This window comes from Bos javanicus, chromosome 24, assembly GCF_032452875.1.
Source record: "Bos javanicus breed banteng chromosome 24, ARS-OSU_banteng_1.0, whole genome shotgun sequence".
NCBI classification, from domain to species: domain Eukaryota; kingdom Metazoa; phylum Chordata; class Mammalia; order Artiodactyla; family Bovidae; genus Bos; species Bos javanicus.
The window spans coordinates 32,538,003-32,552,215 of NC_083891.1; the positions used below are offsets into that span (position 1 = coordinate 32,538,003).

The window sequence follows — 14,213 nt, forward strand, 5'->3', positions numbered from 1 at the left end:
TTTCAGAATCCATGATAGGCGCTTGCCTGCCAGGTGTGGTCTAGGTATAGCTTCATTTTATCAGGAAGGAATGGAGGAGGAAATGGCAACCCACTCCAGTATTCTTGCCTGGAAGATCCCATGGACAGAGGAGCCTGGTGGGCTACAGTCCATTGCGTCGCAAAGTCGGACACGACTTAGTGCCTAAACACCACCAATCGGGAAGGAAAGTCAGCGTCTTCAGGCATGTGATGCCCTGGGCCCCTGAGCACCTGCTCCAGCCAGGCTCATTGTGCTCCATCCTCCACTGCCACATACAGGACACATTCTCCTTTGCTTTCTTCCCCAAAAGAACACAGGGACTTAGATTTCCAAAACTAATGGCACCCTTTTTTTTTTCTCCCAATCTGTTTTGGACAGGATTATGTTACCCAATGTTGGGTTATATACTACACGAAATGAATACTTTACATAACTGGAATTCAATCCTAAATCTCTCTGCGATTGAAGCTCTTACCAAACAGATTCCCATCTGAGAGTTACTACTGGTGCTGGTTAGGAGTTGGAACTCTTTGTTCCTTATTTCCTTATTCCCGTCGTCCTTTAAAGGATTCTGGTGTCATAATCCCGTTGTCTCCTGTTTCCCCTGTTTTCTTTCTCCTCTTCTCTCCAATCCTCTTACAATTTGTCAGCAGGACTCACCCAGTGGTTAGGTCATGGGTCACCATGCTTAGTGACTTTGGAAACCAGAACCAGCGCCAGGTTGAGCAACCAAGGCATCCGGACACAAAATTTGAGTCAGTGCCTGCCCCTGAGGGCACTTCTGCTAAATGTCTTGGAGTTGTAGAATATTAATGCTGAATTATTATAAAAGGGTGAGGAAGATCTGTTATATTATAAATACTAAGTTACTAAAGTAAAAATATTCTATCATTCTTAAAGTTACCCAGTACAACCAAATTCCATAAGAGATTTGAAAACTTTATCTGTTTTTTTTGCTCCTTTAACTCCTGTTTCCACTCTATATTTACTATAGAGTATTACCCTAACCTAATTTTTTTCATCTTTGTAAGTCTTTTATTGAGTACTCTATCATACTTTGCTATCCCAAAAATATAGAGTAAAATTAAAATTTAAGAATTTATATGTTATGGCCATAAGACTTGGGTACTAAAACTTTCAATTTCTTCTTACATGAATGATCAAAATAACAAATGTTACAAAGTTTGTGAAACTATACCACAAAAGATAAAATGTTATTCATTAAAAAGGATTTTTTCATTTGCGTTAAGATATCCAAGAATGAATTTCACGCATTGCTAGAATGAGGGCACTAACAGTTATGTTCTTATTTTTTAGTAGATTTGAAGATTAAGAAGACTTGCTTATATTAATAGATGGGAGTAGGAGTTCTGTGTTTTTTTAATATCTAGCAATATCATCTGTTCTTTGGCCTTTTCCCGACTGTATGTCGAGTCAAATGGTAATATATCATCCATCAAAAATAATTTTTTATGATCCACAAGTTGACAGCTCAATTAAGACTTCTTTTTTTTTTTTTTTTTTGGGGGGGGGCAAACATTTTTAATTGTGGTAAAATACATATAACATAAAATTTGCCATTTTATGGGCCAAAGAACTAAACGGACATTTCTCCAAAGAAATATACAAATGGCTAACAAACACATGAAAAGATGCTCAACATCACTCATTATCAGAGAAACGCAAATCAAAACCACAATGAGGTACCATCTCATACCAGTCAGAATGGCTGCTATCAAAAAGTCTACAAATAATAAATGCTGGAGAGGGTGTAGAGAAAAAGGAACCCTCCTACACTGTTGGTGGGAATGCAAACTAGTACAGCCACTATGGAGAACAGTGTGCTGCTGCTGCTGCTAAGTTGCTTCAGTCGTGTCCGACTCTGTGTGACCCCATAGACGGCAGCCCACCAGGCTCCCACGTCCCTGGGATTCTCCAGGCAAGAACACTGGAGTGGGTTGCCATTTCCTTCTCCATTAAGACTTCTTTTAACGTTATTGGAAACCACATTTGAAAACTCTTAACTTGCAGGAGGTCTTGTTACCCTCCCTGGAGTCCTGGGCGTCTGGGTCTCTGGGAAACGCCGCAGAGACACATTGCCAGGGCTCTCAACTTTGATTCCTGTAACTCACATCTACCTTGCAATACTGAGAAAGGGTTGAGAAAACGGAAAACATTTTCCCTAAAACGTACCTTGTATAATCTTTTTTTCATGAAATACTTTTGTCTTACCATGAGCTTTAAATGTTTTCCCTGAAAACCTCCGACTCATCTCATTCCCTTGACACAGAGTACCTGCCAAGTGACCTCAGAACCAGACGCATCCCCGGTCAGTCACTGTCAGGACTGTGGTGCTATTTTGGGGTTCAGATAAACACATTGGTCTGTGTCACTGTGACAACTGTCTGATTCTTGAATTCTAAATATAAGCTCTAGATAAGATTTGGAACTTTGCCCAAACGAGTACATTATAACATAAATACTGACTTAAGAGACAGGAGGCAGAAGAGGCAAAGTAGTTAAACAAAATGTGTCATCTCTACCACCCCACTCTACAGTGATCTGAAATAAATATCCGAGAAGTGACCGGAAGACCCTGCTTCTAATGTCGGGTCTTTGTCTTATGAGAAACAACAGGCCTTGACTTAAGGAGATTTCCTTGGTACGAACCAGTACTGTATTTCTTTCTTCTTTTTTTTCAACTTTTTATTTTGCATTGGGATATAGCCAGTTCACAGTGTTGTGATGGTTTCAGGTGAACAGCGAAGGCACTCAGCCATGCATGTACATGTATCCATTCTCCCCCAAACTCCCTCCCATCCAGGCTGCCACATAACATTGAGCCGAGTTAGCTGTGCAATACCATAGGACCTTGTTGGTTATCCATTTTAAATATAGCAGTGTGGCCAGTACTGTATTTCTAAACTTCCTTTGCTTGGTGCCCTGAAGATTTTCCCACACTGGGGCAAAACTGCTATGCTAGGATTCAGGATGGTGTAAGGGGTGGGGTCTCCCACCCCTCCCCACACCAAGTAAATGAAAAGTGAAAATGTTAGTTGCTCAGTCGTGTCCAACTCTTTGCAACTCCGTGGGCTGTCCATGGAATTATCCAGGCAAGAATACCGACGTAGGTTGCCATTCCCTTCTCCAGGGGATCTTCTCAACCTAGGGATTGAACCTAGGTCTTCTACATTGCAGGCAGATTTTTTATCAAACAAAGGGCGTTGTAAAAGGAGAAGTGGGAGAAGGGCCACAGTGTGCCTTCCAAAGCAGGTGCATCCTTGGCCCATCAGTTCTTAGGTAGGAGAGTGTGTGGAGGGTGAGCACCCACGGGTCAGTTCCCCTTCAGCATCCCTGCCCACAGTCACCGGGAACCTTCGGAGACCGTGGCTCTGGTCCAAGCGTCCAGCCAGTCTTTAGGCATCCTTCCGTGTTCCTGCCTCGTGCTGGCCTAGTAAGAGGGCTCGCGCAGCCTCCCAAGCCTGACAACGTTCAGCTATGAGACAGGAAGAACAGGAAAGGAATATATTGTCCCTCAGTGCTTCCCTTGTCTTCTTCCTCCCTGGTTTTCTTTTTTCTGTCTTTTTTTTTTTTTTTCGCCACTGGCTGCATCCAGCTATCCGTGGTGTGGTTCATTCAGTTCACACACAGACACCCCTGTCCAGTGTGTAGATTCTTTGTTTCTGGGTGGCGTGCTCCCCAGGGCTGGTCTGTGAGAGCCAAGGAGCAGAGGTGTAACCACAGCAAGAGGCAGGAGAGTGGCAGGCTTGTTCAGTCTGCACATCCAGAGTGGTCCCCAAGGGCTGTCCTGCGAGGTCTTGGTGTGGCCACTTTGGGCGTGATTGGTGTATTAGGATGGCAAGGACCCCTCCGCAATGGTCAACTTATAGAGGTTAGACCTCTTGTGGAGAGGGAGGGGACTGGGTAGCATGAGACGGGAGAGACCTTTGACCATCCAAGGCCCTTCTGTGTAAGGAAGATACATTTTCACGTCTTTGGTAGCTGTGCAAGGTAGGAGGGCTGTTGTGGAGAGAGGATCCAGTGCCAACCTTGGCACACCCAGGGGACAGAGCCCAGGCTGCTGCCAGTGTTGCCCGTCAGTGAAGAACCTAGAAGCCCACTTAGTGCTTGGGTCGCACACCTGGGTGAGCATCCTGCCTGCTGGCAGAATTAGCTTAAGACCGAAACTGAGCTGCTCTCTCTAACCCAGGTCTTAAATATTTGCACGGTTGGCCATTACGATGCTAGGCGTAACACTTATAAACTGTTTTTCATTTCAGACTTGGCCTTGCCTGTGGGTTGTTTATATAGTGCTTAAGGGACAAAGCAGCCTGCTTTTTTTTTCTTCTCAGTTTGTCAGCTGATGAGCAGCTGCAATTAAGAGTTTCTTCGGTTTCATCATTGGTTGCTATTAATTTGCATGGATAAATTTAAACTTTGCTTTCAGCTGGGTCACAAGGTAGAATTGCCTGGCATAAATATTTAATTTTTCCAGCTGACTGAAGCTTTCAGTGATAAAAGCATTCTAGCTCATGTTTCTTCCTGAAACTTGACCTTCATAATATGCATTGTTGCTTTTCCTATTACTGGAATATATACCCTATTAATTGGTTGTATACAGCATCTAGAGAATCCAATACCAAACTTCATTGTCTTGTAAGTAAAAATGGTGTCTCTGTGAATTTCCAAAAGGAGTGAAATATAATTTGTATTGCCACGTTTTTCATCATATATCCATTATATGAATTTAAATTTAAGCAATTAAAATAATTGTAAGATTCAGTTCAGTCGCTCAGTCATGTCCGACTCTTTGCGACCCCATGAATCGCAGCACGCCAGCCCTCCCTGTCCATCACCAACTCCCGGAGTCCACCCAAACCCATGTCCATTGAGTCAGTGATGCCATCCAACCATCTCATCCTCTATCGTCCCCTTCTCCTCCTGCCCTCAATCTTTCCCAGCATCAGGGTCTTTTCCAATGAGTCAGTTCTTTGCATCAGGTGGCCAAAGTATTGGAGTTTCAGTTTCAACATCAGTCCTTCCAGTGAACACCCAGGACTGATCTCCTTTAGGATGGACTGGTTGGATCTCCTTGCAGTCCAAGGGACTCTCAACAATCTTCTTCAACACCGCAGTTCAAAAGCATCAATTCTTTGGCGCTCAGCTTTCTTCACAGTCCAACTCTCACGTCCATACATGACCACTGGAAAAACCAGAGCCTTTGAGTAGATGGACCTTTGTTGGCAAAGTAATGTCTCTGCTTTTTAATATGCTGTCTAGGTTGGTTACAACTTTCCTTCCAAGTTTAATAATAATTACAGGCTAATAGAGGCAGAAAAATTGCAAGTTCATTGCTGTATTTTAAACAATCTGTTAGACTGTTCTACACAGTCGAGGTGGTTTTTACGGTTGTCTGGATCTGTATTTGTATGTTCCATCGGTGCTTTTTCTGTCCCTTCCACTCCCTGTTGCCTGGGCCACAAGCTTGCCTTTTCATTTCCTTGAATGCTTGCATTCTGAGTTACTGAAAGAAGCAGGAGGAAGGTGTTTAAATTATTCTTGATTACAAAATTAGATTAAAAGACCCTTTTAGAATTTGGGGAGCTTTTCAAATGATTAAAAAGGAATCTGCGCATTGAATGGATGATAAAACCATGTCCTTTGTAACTTGGTCTTCAGAGTTGACACCACACTCTTTCATTGACTTGCTGCTTCATATGAAGTCTAACCAACAGGTGCTGAATAGCCAGTATCTACCAGGCTTGTGCGGAGAAGGCAATGGCACCCCACTCCAGTACTCTTGCCTGGAAAATCCCATGGACAGAGGAGCCTGGTAGGCTACAGTCCATGGGGTCGCTAGGAGTTGGACACGACTGAGCGACTTCACTTTCACTTTTCACTTTCATGAATTGGAGAAGTAAATGGCAACCCACTCCAGTGTTCTTGCCTGGAGAATCCTAGGGATGGGGAAGCCTGGTGGGCTGCCGTCTATGGGGTCGCACAGAGTCAGACATGACTGAAGCGACTTAGCAGCAGCAGCAGCAGGCTTGTGACTGTCCCATTGTTGCTTGTTTATTTTCTCAGGAATATATATGTGAGGGTACGGCAATGCATAATATAGAGAGAAAAGATTAAGGCCCTAGGCCTGGATTCCCATCTGTCACCGTCATTGTTGTCTAGTCGCTAAGTCATGTCTGACTCTTGTGACCCGATGGACTGTAACCTGCCAGCCTCTTCTGTCCATGGGATTCCGCAGGCAAGAATACTGGAGTGGGTTGCCGTTTCCTTCTCCAGGGGATCTTCCTAACACAGGAATCGAACAGATCTCCTGCATTGCAGGTGGATTCTTTACCGACTGAGGTATGAGGGAAGCCCTGAGCCACAATAATTGTGTGTGTGTGCGTAGTGTGTATGCGTGTGCTCAGTCATGTCCAACTCTTGTGGCCCCGGGGATGGTAGCCCACCAGGCTCCTCTGCCCATGGAGTTTTCCAGGCAAGAATACTGGAGTGGGGTGCCGTTTCCTACTCCAAGGGATCTTCCCAACACGGGGATCGAACTCGCATCTCTTGCATTTCCTGCCTTAGTAGGCGGATTCTTTACCAGTGGCGCCACCTGGGAAGCCCACCATCATCATGAAAGCAACAGGTGTCACCCACTGGTATGTCTTTTGTTCTCAGAGAGTGTTTAATAGTCATTGTAGTATTTTTAGGGGGAAAAGTTCAAATTCAAACTTCCAGATAAAGTTCTTCATCCTTTACTGAATAAATCCTTTTAAAATTCCTTTAAACCTCACCCTGCTAGTGTGCACCACAAAGCAAAATGTAGAAACGAGAGAGCAGAGCCAGAAATGGCATCACTCACGTCACACACCGTCAAGGGCCAGGGCTCACATCGCCGCCCTGGTGAAGCCTGTCTTCTTGGCGATTGGACCAGACAGAGAGCTGTGGTGGGCCTACACGATGCCTCCCGGCTGGGGCGGGGAGGAGGGGGAAAGAGGTGTCCTTCCCTCACTCCCTCACCTTTTAAGCTCAGAACTCAAGCCACGCTGCCCCCAGGGTGGCGCTTCTGCAGCTCGGCTGCCAGGTGACAGGACCAGGTATCCCAGCCTTTGAAGCCACCTTGCCTCCTCACAACCTTGGAGGACTTGGCAGTCTTGCGTGTTCTATTAACAGTAATGATTATATAGTTGACATGTATTGCTCGCTTAATGTATGCCTGGCACTGTGGTGAGTGTTTTGTGTGAACTAATCTAATCCTGACAGCGAAGTCCCCACTTGGTGAAGTGACACAGGCATTAGGTAGCAGGGGCGTGTGCTCTCAGCCCATTCTTTTCTGTTGTTCTTTTCAAGTTATAGGATACATATAGTGTAATGGTTACCATTTTAGCTGTTTGTAAGAGTGCAGTTCAGTGACATTTGTGCATTATCTTTGTGCAGTCGTCAGCACCACCTCTCCACGCAACTCCTCGTCTCACATAGCCAACGCTCTGCATCCCTGCATCAGCAGCTCCCCGCACCCCGCCCCGGCAGCCACTGCTGTGCTCTCTGTTCCGAAGGCATTCTTTCAGCCATAGCCCTCTGCTGTCCCTGGACCCCAGGACTGGACCATCCTGAGTGTATCCAGCTGCTCCTGCTTTTCCATCATGCCAGATACACGGTGTTTCTTTTGTCTGTTTTATGACTAGCAGAATGTCAGCCTGTGTGTCCTAAGGTGGTCTACCTTCCGTGGTTCGAGGTTGTCAGCTTCCCCATCCCTTCCTTTGGCCAGGCTGAAAGTGTTAAGATTTTTAAATTGTATCTCTTGTTTTACCCCTGATTGTAAGAGAAATACGTGTCCCTTTTAGGAAATTTAGAAAATACAGAAAAGCGCAAAAGATCATCAAGATTACGTGGACTTCCAACTCCTAGAGATAACTGCTGTTAACTTTTTGATACCGCTACCTTCTAATATTTGTCTATATAACATATAGTTTACAAAATATTTTTAAACATGTTGCATTGTAACCTATTATTTCACACATTTTCTCACGTGAACTAGTATCCACCATTCAACAAGAGGGTTCTGAGCTCAGGGAGTTGGTATTCCAGTGAAAGAGTCGAGAGAGGCTAGTGCTTTGTGATAAATGCCGGAATCGGAGTAAACTCGGGGCAGTGGGAGTACACGGGAGCCCGTGGGGGCAGGGGCACCTGTGTTGTGCTCTGTTCTGAGGGGTGAGGACACAGCCAAGTGTGAGCTTTCACCCTTCCCTCGGGAGTTGTGTCACTGGGTACTTAGCAAGTTGTGCTGGTTAGTACCCCGACATAGCAGCAGGTCGTCCAGTCTGTGATCAGATGCTCACTTGTACAGTACAGATTATGTGTTCCAGGAGCTGGGAGAGGTGAGAAATCGAGGAGAGGCTTGAGCTGGGCTTTGAAGTTCTGCTGGGGAGCAAATACAAGCGTTAAGGGAAGTGAGGAGGGCGTTCCAGGTCAGGATTGGCTATAACAAGACTTTTATGTTTTTAAACATTAACTAATTGATTAGACTGGGCGGGATCTTTAGTTGCAGTATGTGGGATCTAGTTCCCTTGAACAGGGATCGAATCTACACTCCTGGGAGTGTGACAAGTTTCTAGAAAGATACGTTGGAAGAATTTTATTTCTATATGTGTACTTTGTATGGTCAAGTTGCTTTAAAAGAGATGATCTCGGCGAACTTTTTTTTTTTTTTTTTTTAGGTACAATTGACAAATATTAAAAGTCTGTATCAAGATGATTGGATGTATGTATGTATTGTGACAGGATTCCCCCATCAAGCTAATTAACACACTCAGCTCCTCACATGTGTAGCTTTTTTTGGTGACAGCATTTAAGTTCTACTCTTCTTTCATTTATACAAAACAGCATTATCAGTTGTCTGCCATGTTACGTGGTAGATCCTCAGGACTTATTTACATTATAACTGAAAGTTCATACACTTTTACCAACTTCTGCCTAATTTCCCCACCCTGAAGCCCTTAGGCAATAACTTTCTACTGTGTTTTTATTGGTTCAGTATTTTTTTTTTTATGGTTTGCCTATGTGTGATACAATGCCATATTGTCTGACTGGTTTATTTCATTTAGCATAAGTACCTCCAGTTTCATCCGTGTTGTCATAAATGGCAAAATTTCCTTTTGTGAGGCCAAGTAATATTCATGTGTATGTGCACGTATAGATACAAACACACACACACACCCCCCCCATGTTTTCTTGATCCTTTATCCACTGATGGACACTTAGCTTGTTTCCATTGTGTGTTCTTGGCAAGAATTAATTGACCATAAATGCATGGGTTTATTTCTTGGCTTTCTATTCCATTCATCCACCTGTCCATTTCTATGCCAGTTCTGTACTATTTTGATTAGTATATCTTTATCATATAGTTTGGAATCAGGGGGCTTGATGCCTCCAGCTTTGTTGTTCTTTCTCAAAATTGGCTATTCATGGTCTTTTGTGGTCCTGTGAAATTTCGGGATTGTTTTTCTTTTATCTGTGAAAAAATGCCTTTGGAATTTTGATAAGGATTGCGTTGACTAGATCACTTTGGGTAGTCTGGACATTTTAACAACTTTTGTAATCCATGAGTACAGAATATCTTTCCATTTATTCCTGTCTTCTGTGATTTCTTTTGTTAACGTCTTACAGTTTTCACTGTGATCTTTCACCTCCTTGGTTAAATTTATTCCTAAGTATTTTATTCTTTTTGATATTGTAAATGGGATTGCTTCTGATAGCTTATTCTTGGTGTATTGAAACACAACTGGTTTTTATAAGTTGGTTTTGTGCCCTGCAGCTTACTGAACTCACATATTGGTTCCAGTGGTGTTTTGGTGGAGTCTTTAGGGTTTTCTATTTATAATATCATTTGCAAATAGAGATACTTTTACTTCTTACTTCCTAATTTGAATGCATTTTCTTTTTCTTGCATTAGTACTCTGGCTAGAACTTACCATGAAAGGATGAATTTTGTCAAATGCTTTTTCTGCACATCTATTGAGATGATCATATATTTTTATTCTTCATTTTACTAATGTGGTATATCATGTTGATTGATTGGCTTGTGTTGAACCATCCTGCTTCTCAGGAATAAATCCCACTTGATCATGGTATATGACCCTTTAAATGTATTGTTGAGTTCAGCTTGGTAATGTTTTCTTTTACATCTGTGTTCATAGTGGATATTGGCCTATAATTTTCTTTTCTGGGTCTGCCTTTGTCCTTCTCTGGTTTTAGTGTCAGGATAATGTTGACCTTTGATGCTTTTGAACTGTGGTGTTGGAGAAGACTCTTGAGAGTCCCTTGGACTGCAAGGAGATCCAACCAGTCCATTCTGAAGGAGATCAGCCCTGGGATTTCTTTGGAAGGAATGATGCTGAAGCTGAAACTCCAGTACTTTGGCCACCTCATGCAAAGAGTTGACTCATTGGAAAAAACTCTGATGGTGTGAGGGATTGGGGGCAGGAGAAGAAGGGGACGACAGAGGATGAGATGGCTGGATGGCATCACTGACTCAATGGACATGAGTCTGAGTGAACTCCGGGAGTTGGTGATGGACAGGGAGGCCTGGCGTGCTGTGATTCATGGGGTCGCAAAGAATCGGACACGACTGAGTGACTGAACTGAACTGAACTGAATGTTGACCTTGTAAAATGACTGGCAATGTCCCCTCCTCTTCTGTTTTTGAATAGTTTGAGAAGGATCAGTATTAATTTCACTTTAAACATCTGGCAGAATTCACCAGTCAAAATATCTGGTCTTAGACTTTTGTTTGTTGGCAGGTCTTTGATTACTGCTTCAGTCTCTTTACTAGTAGTTGGTCTGTTCAGATTTCCTGTTTCTACATGATTCAATTTTGTTAGGTTGTTTTTTTCCAGGAATTTATCCATTTCTGAGGTTGTTGATATTTCTTCCTACAGTCTTGATTCCACCTTGTGATTCATCCAGCCTTCTCATGATGTACTCTGCATGTAAGTTAAATAAGCAGGGTGACATTATACAGCCTTGGTGTACTCCTTTCTCAGTTTTTAACCAGGCATTTGTTCCGTGTCGTTCTAACTGCTGCTTCTTGACTTGCATACAGCTTTCTCAGGAGACAGGTAAGGTAAGGTGGTCTGATACTCCCTAATGTTTATGTTTAGGATTCTGTTTTTTAATCTTCATTCTAGAGTTAAAAGTGAACTACTTAGCCCCATTCAATATTTGACTATCCTTCAGTTAAATTTTTCTGTAAAGAAAATGACCATGATTGAATGAACAGATTGGAAGTACTTCTCTTCCCTTTGATGTTAAAAGAAAATGTGACTTCCAGGCAGCAGTAGTAGGAGTACAAATAGGATAAACGGTTTTTGGAAGGCATTCAGCTTGGTAGTAATGATAAAAATTTTAAATGAGTGCACACCTTTGACCTAAAAAACCCACTTATAGAAATTTACCTTAAAACCATACTTGCTCATGTTCTAAAATATTAAATTGTTCATGGTATAGCTATATATGAAAGTGAAAGTGAAGTTGCTCAATCGTGTCTGACTCTTCGCGACACTGTGGACTGTAGCCTACCAGCCTCCTCCATCTGTGGGGTTCTCCAGGCAAGAATACTGGAGTGGGTTGCCATTCCCTTCTATATATATATAGACTTAAAAATTTTTTTTTAATGAATAAATGTAGCATTTGCTAATGTGCCCAGAACTAGTCTAAGTGTTTTGCAAGTATTGGTCTTAGAAGAATGCCTTGTAGTAGATTATGCTATATACATTGTTGGATTAATGCCATGGTATTGTAAGGACGCTGGCAGAGTTTAACTTGGCTGGAGTTGCATGACTGCTAAATGAGAGAGCCTGTCATGGAGCTCAGCCTGGTTCTGATGTCTTAACCACTGAATAGCACAGGGATTACAAAGAACTTGACAGACTTAGGGATGTACTGTATGTGTGCGTAAGACCTCCAAACACAGGGACAGCAAAAAAGGCAAGTAAATGAGCCAGTACACAGAGCAGATGCCATGCGTTAAAAAACTCCAGTAAGGTATATGTGTGCACACACATGTACACACATGTGTGCAAACGCACAGCAGTGTGTCCCAAACTGTGGTTGATGCTTCAGCTCTAAGGAAAGGAGCATTTTCATGTTTTTACTTCTATTACTGAGCATTGCATATTCCTCTTTAAAAAAAAAAAACCATGAAGGTATTTTAAGTAAAAGAGAGAGAGTCTGAGACATCTCAGTTAAGACAAGCCTTGGCAGTCCCCGCTTTCTTGACTTGGCCCACCAGTGAGTTTCTGCATTTACCAAGATCTCAGGGTGTCACATAGTAAAGAGCCTTCTGTTCTTTATCTCCTTATACATTCCTATTCTCTTTTGTCTTCCCAGACAGGCAGTGTAAACCTATCATTTCTTTTCATTACATTGAGCTGCTACATCTGTCTGCATTCTGCAGTATTTTATGATAATAAATGAGCTTCTTGTGTGTGTGTGTGTGCGTGTGCACATGCTGGTTGTGGTTTTGTGAAGGTCACTTTATTCTTAATTGTGCACATCTGTAAGAATGTAGATGTTTAGAGGGGTGGGCGGAAGCAGGTGGCATTCCACCTGGGTGGTGCCTTGGGGTTGTTCACATGACCGTGGTTTTAGTTAGCAGGTTTCATGAAGGACCTGATTCCCATGAGAAAGGTAAATAATGATAGGTGGAAGGTTGGGAAAATTATCAGAATAATCTAGAGAAAACCAAGATCAGATCAGATCAGATCAGTCGCTCAGTCGTATCCGACTCTTTGCGACCCCATGAATCGCAACATGCCAGGCCTCCCTGTCCATCACCAACTCCCGGAGTTCACTCTGACTCACGTCCATCGAGTCAGTGACGCCATCCATCCATCTCATCCTCTGTCATCCCCTTCTCCTCCTGCCCCCAATCCCTCCCAGCATCAGAGTCTTTTCCAATGAGTCAACTCTTCACATGAGGTGGCCAAAGTACTGGAGTTTCAGCTTTAGCATCATTCCTTCCAAAGAAATCCCAGGGCTGATCTCCTTCAGAATGGACTGGTTGGATCTCCTTGCAGTCCAAGGGACTCTCAAAAGTCTTCTCCAACACCACAGTTCAAAAGCATCAATTCTTCTGCGCTCAGCCTTCTTCACAGTTCAACTCTCACATCCATACATGACCACAGGAAAAACCATAGCCTTGACTAGATGGACCTTTGTTGGCAAAGTAATGTCTCTGCTTTTGAATATGCTATCTAGGTTGGTCATCACTTTCCTTCCAAGGAGTAAGCGTCTTTTAATTTCATGGCTGCAGTCACCATCTGCAATGATTTTGGAGCCCAGAAAAATAAAGTCTGACACTGTTTCCCCATCTATTTCCAATGAAGTGATGGGACCGGATGCCATGATCTTCATTTTCTGAATGTTGAGCTTTAAACCAACTTTTTCACTCTCCACTTTCACTTTCATCAACAGGCTTTTTAGTTCCTCTTCACCTTCTGCCATAAGGACAGTGTCATCTGCATATCTGAGGTTATTGATATTTCTCCCGGCAACCTTGATCCCAGCTTGTGTTTCTTCCAGTCCAGCGTTTCTCATGATGTACTCTGCATATAAGTTAAACAAACAGGGTGACAATATACAGCCTTGACGAACTCCTTTTCCTATTTGGAACCAGTCTGGTTGTTCCATGTCCAGTTCTAACTGTTGCTTCCTGACCTGCATACAGATGTCTCAAGAGGCAGATCAGGTGGTCTGGTATTCCCATCTCATTCAGAATTTTCCACAGTTTCTTGTGATCCACACAGTCAAAGGCTTTGGCATAGTCAATAAAGCAGAAATAGATGTTTTTCTGGAACTCTCTTGCTTTTTCCATGATCCAGCGGATGTTGGCAATTTGATCTCTGGTTCCTCTGCCTTTTCTAAAACCAGCTTGAACATCAGGAGGTTCACGGTTCATGTATTGCTGAAGCCTGGCTTGGAGAATTTTGAGCATTACTTTGCTAGCATGTGAGATGAGTGCAGTTGTGCGGTAGTTTGAGCATTCTTTGGCATTGCCTTTCTTTGGGATTGGAATGAAAACTGACCTTTTCCAGTCCTGTGCCCACTGCTGAGTTTTCCAAATTTGCTGGCATATTGAATGCAGCACTTTCACAGCATCATCTTTCAGGATTTGGAATAGCTCAACTGGAATC

General features: G+C 43.0%; 1 protein-coding gene across 14 annotated transcripts in view; it reads left to right on the forward strand.

The window, feature by feature from the left end:
* OSBPL1A (oxysterol binding protein like 1A) overlaps positions 1–14,213 on the forward strand; it is a 252,855-nt gene that overhangs the window by 192,041 nt on the left and 46,601 nt on the right. The window lies entirely within an intron of this gene.